We start from the raw sequence: 15093 nt of genomic DNA, 5'->3' as shown, positions 1-15093 counted from the left end.
TTTGAATGACTGGTCCGAAGGTCATCTACAATGCCTTTGTCTTTGCTGTCATTAGAAGTACTACTTTCGCGTGATTAATTTATAAACATCTTTCCAATTATTTAGATTTTTACTTTTTGTAACCTTACACTTGGACTAAGGGTTGGCAAGTCTCAGCCATGCTCCCTAGAAAGAATGGATTAGAAGGAGAATCGAGAGATTAAAGTCAGGTTATAATGGATGATTCCTTGAGGTTTTCTGTGCTAAGCCTTACTTTGGTGTTATTTTCCTTGGCCAAGATGTAGGAGAGCAGGGATCCAACTTAATCAAATTAAATTTAGGCTTAGTTACAGATTGTTCCCTCATAGAAAACTTGAGTTGGTAAGTTGTTGAGGCAGTGAAAATAACAGAAGTAAAGTCTCCTTTCTTTCCTTTTTTTTTTTTTTCTGTGCTAGCTGGTCTTCAACCACATACAAGGATATTGTGACTTTATTTTGAGAACTCTATTTAGCATCACCAGGCATATTGCTAATCTTGAGATTGACCCTACTTTAAGAGCCTCTGCTCTGGATGGGATCATAACAGTTCAACTGCATCAGTTAGTTTCTTTGTTCTTTTCATGCTATATACTTTACTGGATATTCACTAGGGACTTCTCCCAGCTCCTGAAGGTTGGTCCCATTCCCCTGTCATATGGCCCCTTGCATATTTAAAGCCAGGGAAGCATACTCTTCTTCTTGTTGAATGCCTCTCACATGCTGAATTTATTATTCTAGAAAGAGCCTAGGCCCTTTTAAGTAACCACTTGATTAGGCCAGCCTTCTGTCCCTCAAGGATAATCTCCCTTTCTTAACATCAGCTGATTAGGGACCTTAATTAGATAAACAAACTCTCTTTCCCAGGTGACATACATAGTCATGGAAATGAACATATTCAAGTCTTACTCATACACAAGAGGAAGGAAGTACACAAAGTGTGTATGTTGGGAGTGGGCAGGGATTTTGAGTTGGATCAAACAATTGGGAACAATAGCCCAGCCGAGTTGACACACCAAAAAAATCCATAGAGTTCTGAAAAACCATGTACAAACTTAGTTTGAATTTTAGTGTTGTAAATTTTATCATTTTTTTGTGTGGAAACTGGTGTTCTCTGTGTTTGTGGAGGTTTACATGTATGTATGTATTTGAAAGAGACACACAATCAGAATGGTCCCTCCTGGTTCCACTTTTTTAGTTGTCCTATCTTTGTACACAGAGATAAAAGAAATGAAATCCTGAGTTTTAATTATACTTAGGCTTGGAAGCAAAAAATTAAACACTCATCCATAGACCCCACCACCTAAACATCATTTCTTTGTCTTCCACTAGGTTCATTTTTCTGGAAGCCACTCTTCCTGACCTGGAATAAGAGCTTAGGGGAATGTGATGGACAGACATGCCAGTCATTTCTTGGGTGGAATAAGGTTATGAATGCCCTTGAATTATCTTTCCTAATCCCCAGATGGAAAAAATATATGTATTGTTCTTGGTCTACTTTAAGCTTAATATATTTAATTAGTGTCATAGAAATTTAGGGTTGAAAAATATCTTAGAGAAGTATTTTATCTCACTCTCCCCTTGAGAAATGACTTACTGTCATCTGAGAGCACTTCCACAACAAATCAATAGTTTAATGAGCACATGAGTGATTTTATATGAAACATTTGGCTTTTTTCCCCAAGATCTCAATTGGTTCTTTTATGTCTAATTTAGCGATTCTCAAATTGTTTCCACTTTAACAAATCAGGGAGAAAGAGAATACATTCCTTTCAGGGACAAAAGATAAAGTGCAGTAGAAATCTGCAGCTGTGATTTAAAAATAAGAAAATCACAAGCATTCTGCCACTCCCACTAACTGTCTTGGGGTGATAGTGAGAGGGGATAGTATATGAGGCTGAGAGTAACCCCTTAGTTGATTCTGATGAGCTCTAGTTGAGTCACTTAGATACTAGTAACTTTTGTTCTGTCATGTCACTATCATTGAAATGTCTTCTTATTTTTCACATTATTTCTGCATAGAATCTTGGCATCATCAAAGGATTGACTTGTCTGTCTCAGCAACTAATTCACAAGTTACTTCTGTTCCATACAGGCAGTCAGCCATGCTGACTTGTTACCTAGAGCTGTGGAATGATGAAGCACCGTTGTTTTCCAGTGATCTTGGGCTATTATCAGATAGTTCCTGTTCTTCCCTGAGTCTGGCAAGAACTTGGTCCCTTATAAGTTCTCACTCACTGGGAAGGCTTTGGCATTTCTCCCAAGCTTATTCTTACTGAAGTTAAGATCCCCGATTCCTTTAGGCATTACTGATGGTTTCAGAATCCCCATTCTATTTCACCTTTGTTTGGATCAGTTCTGTTACATCTTTAAATGTGATGAGTAAAACTGAACTCAGGACAGGGTTTGTTGGTCATGTCTCCTATCTCCTAAGAATGACAACAGCCAAGAATTTTTAAATTACCTTTCTTTAAATTACTGTTTTGATTATTATGTCTTTGTAGTTTATTTAAAGTCAGAAAGTATAATGACTCCTTGTGTTCAATAGCTTAGGCTATTCAGGAGATTTTTATGGTTCCATACAAATTTTAGGGTTTTTTTTTCCTAGTTCTGTGAAGAATATCATTAGTATTTGATAGGGATTTCATAAAGATCATATTTGGTGGTATGGGCCTTTTAACAATATTGATTTTTCCAATCCATGAACCTAGGATGTCTTTCCTTTTTGTGTGTCATCTTCATATACTTTCATCAATATTTTGTACCTTTTATTGTAGAACTCTTCCACCTCCCTATTAAATCTATCTTAGGAATTGTGTGTGTGTGCGCGTTTGTTTGCTTGTTTAGCCTTGTAGATCGGTTTGCTTTCTTGGTTGCTTTCTTAGCTAATTCCCTATTAGCTATAGAAATACTAATGCTTTTCAAATGTTGGATTTTCTATATTGCAATTTTCCTGAATTTACTTGTTAAGTATAATAATTTTTGGTGAAGTTTTTGGGGTTTTCTATATATAAGATTATATCATCTGCAAATAGTGACAATTTGACTTGGTTGTTTTTCAATTGGATGCCATATACTTCTATTTACTGAAATCTCTGCTAGGATATCTAATTTTATGATGGCTAAAATGTAAAAGTGGACATCTTTTTCTTGTTCTAGTACATTTTGGAAAGGATAGTTTCTTCAGTAAATATTCTGGGATAATTGGATATCTACATGTAGAAAAAGAAACTAGAACCCTTTCATTATATACTTAAAATGAACTAAAAATAGATTAAATACTAATGTTAAAACCAGTAAACTGTGAAACTACTAGAGGAAAACATGGGCCATTAGAATGGGCAAAGACTTTTGGGGTAAGATACCAAAAGCACAGGCAATAAAAACATGAATAGACAAATTGGATTACATCAAACTAAAAACATCAGCACAGAAAACAGCAGAGTTAAGATAAAACTTTTAAAAAATGACAGATAATATTTGCAAACTACACCTCTGATAAGAGGTTCATATCTAGAATAAATAAGAATCTCAAGCAACTTAATAGGAAATACATGCACAAATCCAATTTAAAAAATGGTCTATAGGGAGGAAGATGGCAGGCGAGAGGGAGGCAGCATTCTATGTCGCTTCATGATTCAGATCTCACCTAGTCGAAGTACTGCATCTCTGAGAGTGTTAGAGGACCCTTATACAGCTACTCTCATGCAGAACTCATCAGCGCTGTGATCCCACGCAGGGCTTCAGGTCTCAGCATTTAAGCAGGTCTCCCAGCTCCCGACACCCAACCCCCTGAGTTTCTAGCCAATGCAGGGCTGGCAAACGACTCAGCAGAATTACCTATCAGCACCTCTGCAGAACTCCCAGACTTCACTCTGCTCCCACGCAGGTCACTCAGCTGCTATCTACCCACACAATGCCATCATCCAGCTCCTCTTACCCCACCTGACACCCTGGCACTGGAAATAGACTGCCTCCATCTTGGCTCAACTTCCTCACCATATTTGGTGGCAGCTCCCATATGGGAACTCCAACTATCCAGATACCAGGTTGCCTACTTCCCCCTCTCCCCAGTGGCAGTAACCCAACATAGTAGCTGCCCAACAACAACAAAAAAAAAAAACCCTCTCTGTTGGATGGGTGTGCAGTGCAACCAGAACATTGCCCACGAGAGCCCTGGTGTGAGAAGTCCCTTAATTGGAACTGCTAAGGGAGAGGGAGACGTGGCTAAAGTTTGGAGCCTAACAGAGACACCAGGAACTGGGAAATCTCCAGGAAAGACAGGGAGATTGTACCAGGTGCTCAAGTCATATGAGAATACCCCAAAAGGGACCCTTGAGATGCAGTCTTCCTGCAGGAACTGGCGGGTGCCACTCCCTGCTTCCAGGTGCCCTACACCAGGACCAGGCTTCCCATCTGGTTACCTCCACCATCCTGAAGACAGAGACACCAGCTTGCAACAGACAACCCCACCTATTGGATAAGAAGACAAGCAAGAAAGATACAGATCTCTAAAACTAGCAACAATCCTAGTTTCTTCCTTTGAGTATTTTTTTTCTCTTCTACCCCTCTATCCTCCTGCCTTCACATCCCCAACATATGTGAAACCAAGAACTTTGCATGAAATAGGATTTTGAGGACTCAGTCATCTGAATAATATAATATGGAGATGTTGTATATGCCCTTTTTTCTTTTTTACTTTTTTCATTTTTTATTTTCCCTCCAATTTTTACTATTTTAACATCCTTTATTTTTTTAAATACATACATGTTTTTGTTTTATGTACTCTGTTTTCCCATGTATTTGCCTACCTAAGTTACTTTGTCTTTTCTCTTGCTACTAACCCTCTTCATTAGATTTCTCTTTCACACTTCCTAAGGTATATTAACTCTATATCCTCACATCCTACCTCCTCAGCATATCGTCCTATACCTACCCAGAGTTCATTGTCCACCATCAGAAATCGTAAACCCTTTTACAAAATTACTGATTATATTATAGATAATAATCAAATCCAACATTTCTGTACATTGAGACCAAACTGTAAGCATTTTAATAAAAATGAAATCTCTATAGGTGGTATATTGTTGATATTGGGATTTGTTAACATTGTCCTTCCCCACAATGAGAGGTTTTGGAAACCTACAAGAGCACTACAAACATACAGAGTAAAAACAATAACACCCAGACCCACAGAGGTGTAAGGGAAATCACATGAGCAACATGAAAAGACAAGGGAAGAAAGTGCCCCAAACAAATCAAGACACCACATTATTAGAATCCTTGGCAGCCACAGCAGAAGAAATTATAGAGAATGAGTTCAGGATGTACAGGATTAAAATATTCTGTGAACTCAAGGAAGCTATAAGAAAGCAAATACAGAAAGTGAAAGATCATTTCAACAAGGAGCTACATAAACAAACACAAGAAGCAAAGGAAGACCTCAACGGGGAGATAGAGGTCCTAAAGAAAAGAAAAGAAAAGAAATCCTTGAAATGAAAGGAACAATAAACCAAATTAAAAGCACAAATGAAAGCATCACCAACAGAATAGACCACTTGGAAGATAGGATATCAGAAATGAAGATAAAATATATCATCTTGAAAAGAATGTAGACCACACAGTGATAATGGTAAGAAACCATGAGAAGAACATTCCAGAAATATAGGATAGCATAAAAAGACCAAATTTAAGAGTTATTGGGATAAAGGAAGGCATAGAGATCCAAACCAAAGGACTGAACAACCTATTCAATGAAATAATATCAGAAACCTTTCCAAACATGAAGAATGAATTGAAAATCCAAATTCGAGAAGTCTGCAGGATGCTGAATGTACAAAATCACAACAGATATGCATCAAGGCACATAATATAGAATAAGGAGAGAATTTTAAAAGCCACTAGAGAAAGGAATCAGATTACATATAGCAGAAAACCAATTAGGATAATGGCAGATTTTTCAACACAGACCTTGAAAGCTAGAAATCCTGGAAAAACATATATCAATCTCTGAAAGAAAGTGGATGCCAATGAAGAATCTTGTATCCAGCAAAATTAAACTTTATATTTAAAGATGAAATAAAAACCTTCCATGATAAACAAAAGTTAAAAGAATTTATAGCTAGAAAACCATCACTAAAAAACAATCCTTGGAAAAATATTCCATGAAGAAGAAACAAAAAACAACAATGAAAATTAGCAGAGAGAGGTAATACCCTACAGGAAAAACTAATCAAAGAAGAAAATCAAGTCAAGTTACATAACAAAATATGGCAATATGAACCATGTTTCAATAATAACCCAGAAAGTTATATTGGCTAGCAGATTGGATTTAAAAAAAGACTCAACAACATGCTGCCTCCGGAGACTCATCTGACAGAAAAAGACATGCACAGACTGAAGGTGAAAGGTTGAGAAAAGTCTTACCACTCACATGGACTATGGAAGCAAGGAGGGGTTTCCATCCTCATATCAAATAAAGTAGACTTCAAGCCAAATTTAATCAAAAAGGATAAAGATGGACATACTTTCTGCTCAAGGGAAACATACACCAACAAGACATGATAACCATAAATATAAATACCCCAAACAATGGAGTAGCTATGTTCATCAAACAAACGCTTCTCAAGTTTCAAGAGTCATATTCACCACAACACAATAATCTTGGAGGACTTTAACACACACCTCTCTCACCACTGGATAGATCTTCCAAACCAAAGTTGAATAAAAAATTATAGATCTCAATAATACAATGAATGACATATATACAATATTTTATTCTGCATCAAGTGGACATACCCTTGTTACACTAATGAAGAGAAAAAGAGAGAAAACTCAAATTACCAGCATACGTGATGAAAAAGGTAATATCACAACAGACACTATAGAAATACAGAGGATAATTAGAAATTATTTTGAAATCTTATACTTCAATAAATAGAAGACATTGAAGGCATTGATAAATTTCTTAAGTTATATGATTTGCCCAGATTGAGTTAGGAAGATATACACAATTTAAACAGACAAATATCAAGAGAGGAAATAGAAGACATTATCAGAAACTTACCAATCAAGAAAAGCCCAGGACCAGAAGGATACACAGCTGAGTTCTACAAGACCTTTAAAGAAGAACTAATACCAATACTCTTCAATTTATTTCAGGAAATAGAAAAAGAGGAGCACTTCCAGACTCATTCTATGCGGTCAATATCACCGTGATCCCAAAACCAGGCAAAGACACATCAAAGAAAGAAAACTTCAGACCAATATTTCTAATGAACATAAATGCAAAAGTTCTCAATAAAATTCTGGAAAATCTAATATAAAACATATCAAAAAGATTGTGCACCATGATCCAGTGGGATTCATCCCAGGGATGCAAGGTTAGTTCAACATATGGAAATCAATAAATGTAATTCATCACATTAATAGACTTAAAGATAAGAATCATATGATCACCTCAATAGATGCAGAAAAAGCATTTCACAAAACACAGAACCCTTTTTGTTCAAAACGCTAGAAAAACTAGAAAAACCAGGAACATATCTCAACATCATAAAGGCTATCTACACTAAGCCTCAGGCCAACATCATTCTAAATGGAGAAAAATTGAAGACACTCCCTCTAAGAACTGAAACGATGCCTTAACCACTTCTATTCAACATAGTTCTTGAAACACTGGCCAGAACAATTAGACAGATGAAAGAAATCAAAGGATATGTATAGGAAAAAAATAAGTACTATTTGCTGATATGATTCTATACCTAGAAGACCCAAAAAACTCCACCAGAAAACTTCTAGAACTAGTAAATGAATTCAGCAAAGTAGCAGGACATAAAATCAACATCCATAAATCAAAGACATCTCTGTATATCAGTGACAAAGCCTTTGAGAAGGAAATGAGGAAAACTACCCCATTCACAATAACCTCAAAAAAAAAATGGTACTTGGGAATCAACTTAATGAAAGAGGTGAAAGATCTATACAATAAAAACTACAGAACCTTAAAGAGAGAATCAAAGAAGAGCTTAGAAGATGGAAAGATCTACCTTGCTCTTGTATAGGCAGAATTAATATTATCAAAATGATTATACTATCAAAAGCACTCTACAGATTCAATGTAATTTCAATCAAAATCTCAATGGCATTTCTCATAGAAATAGAAAAAGCAATCATAAAATTCATCGGGAAAAATAAGAGACCCAGAATAGCTAAAGCAATCCTTAGCAGGAAGAGTTAAGCAGCTGGCGTCACTATACCAGATCTTAAACTATATTACAGAGCAATAGTAACAAAACCAGCATGGTATTGGCACCAAAACAGACTAGAAGACCAATGATACAGAATAGAGGACACAGAGACTAACCCACAAAATTACAATTATCTTATATTAGACAAAGGTACCAAAAACATGCACTGGAGAAAAGATAGCATCTTCAACAAGTGGTGCTGGGAAAACTGGAAATCCATATGCAACAAAATGAATTTAAAACCCTATCTCTCACCATGCACAAAACTTAACTCAAAAATGGATCAAAGACCTAGGAATTAAACCAGAGACTTTGCTTCTAATAGAAGAAAAAGTAGGCCCTAATCTTCATCATGTGGGATAAGGTCCCAACTTCCTTAATAAGACACCTATAGCACAAGAATTAAAACCAAGAATCAATAAATGGGATGAAATTAAACTAAAAGTTTCTTCTCAGCAAAAGAAAGAATCTATGAGGTAAATAGAGAGCCTATACATTAGAAGCAAATCTTGACCCCTCACACATCAGATAGAGCACTAATCTCTAGGATATATAAAGAACTCAAAAAGCTAATCAGTGAAAAAACAAATAACCCAATCAACAAATGGGCCAAGGACCTGAACAGACACTTCTCAGAAGAGGATTTACAATCAATCAACATATATATGAAAAAAAACACTAATCATCTATAGTAATAATGTTACCGCTGTTGATCGGTGACGAGTCCTTGCTTCCCCCATGTTGAAGAATAACACCAAAGAAGCACACCGAGGCAAGGTCAGAGTAGAAATTAGAAGGTTATTAAAGGACAGCAGAAAAGACTTCTCCCGGAGGAAGAAGGGGACCCAAGAGGTGGAATCCGTGGAAGTGCGGTTGTTTCCCCTTTTTATACTTTTGGTGATGGAATGTAGGTTGGAAGGGTTAGGACACAGATGGGCCAAACGGGCAGGAAGGACTTCATTATCACTTCTTTGGGATGGACTTTGGCCTAGGGCCTTTTCAGACTTCATTAACATTCCATGAGTTGTCCTGCATTTCCCGGAATCATTCTCAGCATGGCCTCCATTTTAGATTTCACTCGGTATTAGACCCGATTTACCTAACTACACTGACTACCTAATTTTAAATCTGGCTTCAATAAGAGAAATGCAAATCAAAACTACACTAAGATATCATCTCACTCCAGTTACAATGGCAGCTATCATGAAGATAAACAGCAAAAAGTGTTAACGAGGATGTCGGAGAAAAGGCACACTCATACATTGCTGGTGGACTGCAAATTGGTACAGTCAGTAAGGAAAGCAGTATAGAGATTCCTTGGAAAGCTGGGAATGGAACCACCATTTGACCCAGCTATCCCTCTCCTCAGTCTATACCCAAAGGATTTAAAAACAATATACTACAGGGACACAGCCACATCAATGTTTATAGGAGCACAATTCACAATAGCTAAACTGTGGAGCCAACCTAGATGCCCTTCAGTGGATGAATGGATAAAAAAAAATGTGTCATATATACACAATGGATTCTTATCCAGCATTAAAAGAAAATAAAATCATGGCATTTGCAGGTAAATGAATGGCATTGGAGAAGTCAAGTTAGCCAATCCCAAAAAAGCAAATGCCAAATGTTTTCTCTGATATTAGGAGGCTGACTTATAGTGCGGTTGAGAAGGTGAGTGTGGGAGGATTAAATGAATTCTAGATATGAAAGAGGAGTGGGAGGGAAAAGGAGGGGTAGGGGATTAGCCAGGATGGTGGAATCTGATGGATATCATTATCCAAAGTACATGTATGAAGACTCAAATGGGGTGTCAACACACTTTATATACAAACAGAGATATGAATAATTGTGGTATATATGTGTAATAAGAAGTGTAATGCAAAAAAAAGTATATATATAAAGGCATGAATTGGCGTGAACATACACTATATACAAAGATATGAAAAATTGTACTCCATATGTGTAATAAGAATTGTAATGCATTCCACTGCCGTGTATCTAAAATAAATAAGTAGACTAAAAAAAAGAAAGACATCCATGACAATTTTTAAAATATCAACATATAAGCAGAATAGCTTCAACTATTTTATATGTATATGTATGAAAATATATTTATATGTATTTAAGATGTACAAAATTTTAAGTGTGTATATAAAATTTCAAATGTGTTTATACAGTATGTTTGTGGATATGATTTACTTTATGTATATAATTTAGTTAACGTGTGTGTGTGTGTGTGTGTATGTATGGGTCTACAGATGCTTACAGACTTAAACTTATGTCCCAATAAATTCATCATAAATTGAAAATATAAAAAAAGTTCTCAACAAATTTTATTTGAAGTCTTAATATCTTCTCTTTATATAAGATGAATGAATATATAGTCACCATATAAGTAATACATAAGCTACTTCCTAAAAGCTTCCTTAAAGCCCCTCACATACACATAAAAAATGATCCTTCTGAAGTCCAGTCATCCATGAATTAGTATTCTGTCCCACAGTTAGTATGAGGACAGGGACATAGTTGTAGAGCCAGCTCCCTCACCTGGGTCACCTGAGCTAGTCTGTACAGAAGGATTTCAGTGTTGCTTGAAGGTAAATTCTAGGCTCTTTATGCATACAGGGATCCAACACTTGAGAGTAGCAGTTAATGTTTGCTGAGCACTTGATAAATGCCAACCACTGCTTTAAGTCCATCATCTGTATTTCATCTATATTAACTTTGTTAATAGTCACAGCAGTCCTTCAAGGAATAGGTCCTGTTACCTGTGTAACATTCAAGCATGCTGAACCAGAGGCATTGGTTGAGACACTTGTCTAAGGTTACAGATTGTCAGATTTGGGTTTCAAACCCCAGCAGTGTGGCTCTGTGCTCAGCTGCTCTGCTGGGCTGCCTCCTTCCATAGAGCTCAGGCTGGGGAAAGTGTGGCCAGAGACCCTTAAACTGCTGTGGGTTTTGTTTCCTTAACAAAATCTGTAATAACAAATAAACTATATATATAAAATTTTCTTCATGCATGCGTGTGTGTGTGTGTGTGTGTGTGTGTGTGTGTGTGTGTGTGTGAATTAAGGCCATAGGCTATTTTTAGTTATTTTTATCATATACCTACAGAGAAGCGATATATTATTTAAGCCCATTAGCTGGGTTTAAAATGGTTATTAATGATGATTTTTGTTTTCTTTCTCCTTAGTTTCATGGTTTAGGCATGAAGAACATAATCTCATCACTAGTTTCTCAGTTTTGAACATCCTTGTGTTCTGGGGACAGTTTATTCTTTTAAGTAAGTATTTATTTCTATTTTTCACTTATATTTTAGTGATAAAATTATCATTTCTAGGAGGCAATATTGTTGAAATATTTAAGTTTTCTTAGGAAGAATGTTATTGTGATGAAAAAAATATGTAGTTTGAAAACTAATTATCTCTTGGAAGTATATATTGCCCCCCATTTTTGCTACAGTTAACTTTTAATTCCCAAGAAAGTGCTCTGTTATTTATTTATCTATTTACTATTAACTCATTCATTTTTGGTATTGGGGGTTGAACTCAGGGGCACTTCACCACTGAATTACATTCCCAGCCCTTCTTATTTTTTTATTTTGTGATAGGGTCATGCTGAGTTACTTAGGTTCTAAATTTCTGAGGCTGGCTTTGAATTTCTGGTCCTCTTGTTTCAGCCTCTTGAGTTATTGGGATTACAGGCATGCACCACCATGCCCTGCTAGAAGGTGCTATTTTTTTCTTTCTTTCTTTCTTTTTTTTTTAAGTGGGACAACTAGTAATCACCATACTGTGATAGTAGGAGCAAATGTGACTCCATTTTGTTTTATGACTTCATCCTGTAAAACAACCATGCCAAGTAGAAGAGTCATGACAGGGGCAAGATGTTCTTTTCCTTTTGCTATAGAAACCTTTAAGAACACAGAACTACCTAATGGGGTATTGTTTCTGTAACTAGGGTAAGGGGTCTCTGTTTCTGTAACTGGGGTGACTGGGCTAACTGTGATTGGTTAGGCTTCCCTCCACTTGACTACACTGTACAGCATCTGTAACATGGCTTGCTTGCATTGGTTAGACCCCCTGAACATCCCTTTTGCAGTTTTCAGGCTTATAAGGAGTGCTCTTGCAATTGTTGGGGGCTCATCAGGGGAACAGTTTTATGTTCTTGTCAGCCGCCACCAGTGTGCTTCAATAAAGGCTTGATTCAATTATACGTGAGTGGTCTGGAGGTCAGTTTATGAAACCCTGGGACAAAGCTTTAACTATAACAATACCTTAAATCATGTAGCATTTTTATATTTACAGAATATTTACCTACATTTTATTTGATAAACAGATGGTCACAGGCTACAGTAGTGTTGAGACAGCATGATGTGATCCTCTGGAGCCTTAGGATTCCCCTCTCTTCATTTCCCAGTTTGAACTTCTCTGTGGACACATGTTCACCATGGGGAATCCCCACTGAACCATGTATTGTCACCTTCAACTTGCAGCCTCATAGCCCTTAAGGAAGCAGCCACGGGAAAGCCGTATTCTTTGATCTCATTTTATTGTGATAGTCATGTAACCAAACCTCAGGGCAAATCTTAATGCTGTGTCAGATTCAGCATCAACAGTCTAGAACTTTCACTACAAGGTAAATAGATTAAATGCATTATGGTTAACATTCACATTCAACAATATGGCCGCACCAGTTAGGTAAGGGAAATTTATTAAATTAATGAAGTTCTGAGGTGACATTCTAAACTTCTTAAATTTTAGATGTAAGATTTATTTCTCATCTCTAGAGCACTCTGAAATGATCATTGAATGCCAGTAAACATTTATACAAGCAAGGAGTAAATAATGCTGATCTAATTTATCTGTTAGTCACCTCTTTTTCACTGTAACAAATTCCTGAAAAAAACAGCTTAGAGAAGGAAAGATTTATTTTAGCTCATGGTTCCAGAGTTTCAGTTCATGATTGGCTGGAATAGTAATGCCACCAGCTTCATTCTTCTTGCTAAGGATTGCTTTCGCTATTCTGGGTCTCTTATTTTTCCAGATGAATTTCATAATTGCTTTCTCTATTTCTGTAAGAAATGCCACTGGGATTTTGATTGGGATTGCATTGAATCTGTATAGTGCTTTTGGTAGTATGGTCATTTTGACAATATTAATTCTGCCTATTCAAGAACAAGGTAAATATTTCCATCTTCTAAGGTCTTTATTTTTTTTTCTTAAGCATATTGTTGTTTTCATTGTAGAAGTCTTTCATCTCTTTCATGAAATTTATTCCCAAATATTTTTTGGGGGGGGGGCTATTGTAAATGGGGTGGTTTTCATAGTTTCAATTTCAGTGGATTTATCACTGATATACAGAAATAGCTTTGATTTATGGGTGTTGGTTTTATATCCAGTTATTTGATGAATTCATTTATTAGTTCTAGGAGATTTCTGGTGAAATGTTTTGGGTCTTCTAGGTATAGAATCACATTGTCTGAAAATAGTGATGGTTTGAGTTCTTCTTTTCCTATCTGTATCCCTTTAATTTCTTTCATCTGTCTGATTGTTCTGGCTAGAGTTTCAAGAACTACTTTGAATAGAGGTGGTGAAAGAAGGCATCCCTGTGTTGTTCCAGTTTTTAGAGGGAATGCTTTTAATTTTTCTCCATTTAGAATGATGTTGCCCTGTGGCTTAGCATAGATAGTCTTTACAATGTTGAGGTACATTCCTGTTATCCCTAGTTTTTTAAGCATTTTGAACATGAAGGTATACTGTATTTCATCAAATGCTTTCTCAGCATTTATTGAGTTGATCATATGATTTTTATCTTAGAGTCTATTGAGGTGATGAATTACATTTATTGATTTCCATATGTTGAACCAATCCTGCATTCCTGGGATGAACCCTACTTGATCGTGATGCCCTATCTTTTTGATATGTTTTTGTATTAGATTTGCCAGAATTTTATTGAGAATTTTTGCATCTGTGTTCATTAGAGATATTGGTCTAAAGTTTTTTTTCTTTGATGTTTTTTGTCTTGTTTTGGTACAGGGTGATATTGGCTTCATAGAATGAATTTGAAAATGTTTCCTCTTTTTCTATTTCATGAAATAGTTTGAGAAGTATTGGTGTTAGTTCTTTAAAGGTCTTGTAAAACTCAGTTGGATATCCATCTAGTCCTTGGCTTTTCTCGGTTGGTAGACTTCTGATGGCATCCTTTATTTCCTTGCTTGAAATTGATCTGTTTAAATTGTGCATATCATCCTGATTTAGTTGTGACTTATCATATGCCTCTAGAAATTTGTAGGTGTCTTTGATATTTTCTATTGAAGTACAAATTTTCAAAATACTTTCTAATTATCTTCTGTATTCTGGTAGTGTCTGTTGGGATATTTCCTTTTTCATCACATATGTTAGTAATTTGAGTTTTCTCTCTCCTCTTCATTAACATACTAATGGTTTATCAATTTTATTTATTTTTTCAAAGAATCAACTTTTGTTTTGTCAATTTTTTAAATAGTTTTTTTTGTTTCAATTTCATTGATTTCAGCTCTAATTTTAATTATTTCCTGTCTTCTACTGCTTTTTGGGGTTGATTTGTTCTTATCCCTCTAGGGCTTTGAGATGTAATGTTAGGTTATTTATTTGTTGACTTTTTCTTCTTTGAAAGAATGAACTTCACGCAAGGAACTTTCCTCTTAGCACTGCCTTCAGAGTGTCCCAGAGATTTCAATATGTTGTATTGGTGTTCTCATTTACTTCTAACAAATTTTAATCTCCTCTCTGATATCTTTTGCAACTCATTGTTCACTAAATAGTGTATTATTTAGTCTCCAGGTG

This window comes from Ictidomys tridecemlineatus, chromosome 3 (genome assembly GCF_052094955.1).
Source record: "Ictidomys tridecemlineatus isolate mIctTri1 chromosome 3, mIctTri1.hap1, whole genome shotgun sequence".
In the NCBI taxonomy this organism is placed as follows: Eukaryota; Metazoa; Chordata; class Mammalia; order Rodentia; family Sciuridae; genus Ictidomys; species Ictidomys tridecemlineatus.
Note: the sequence above shows the minus strand (reverse complement) of the source record.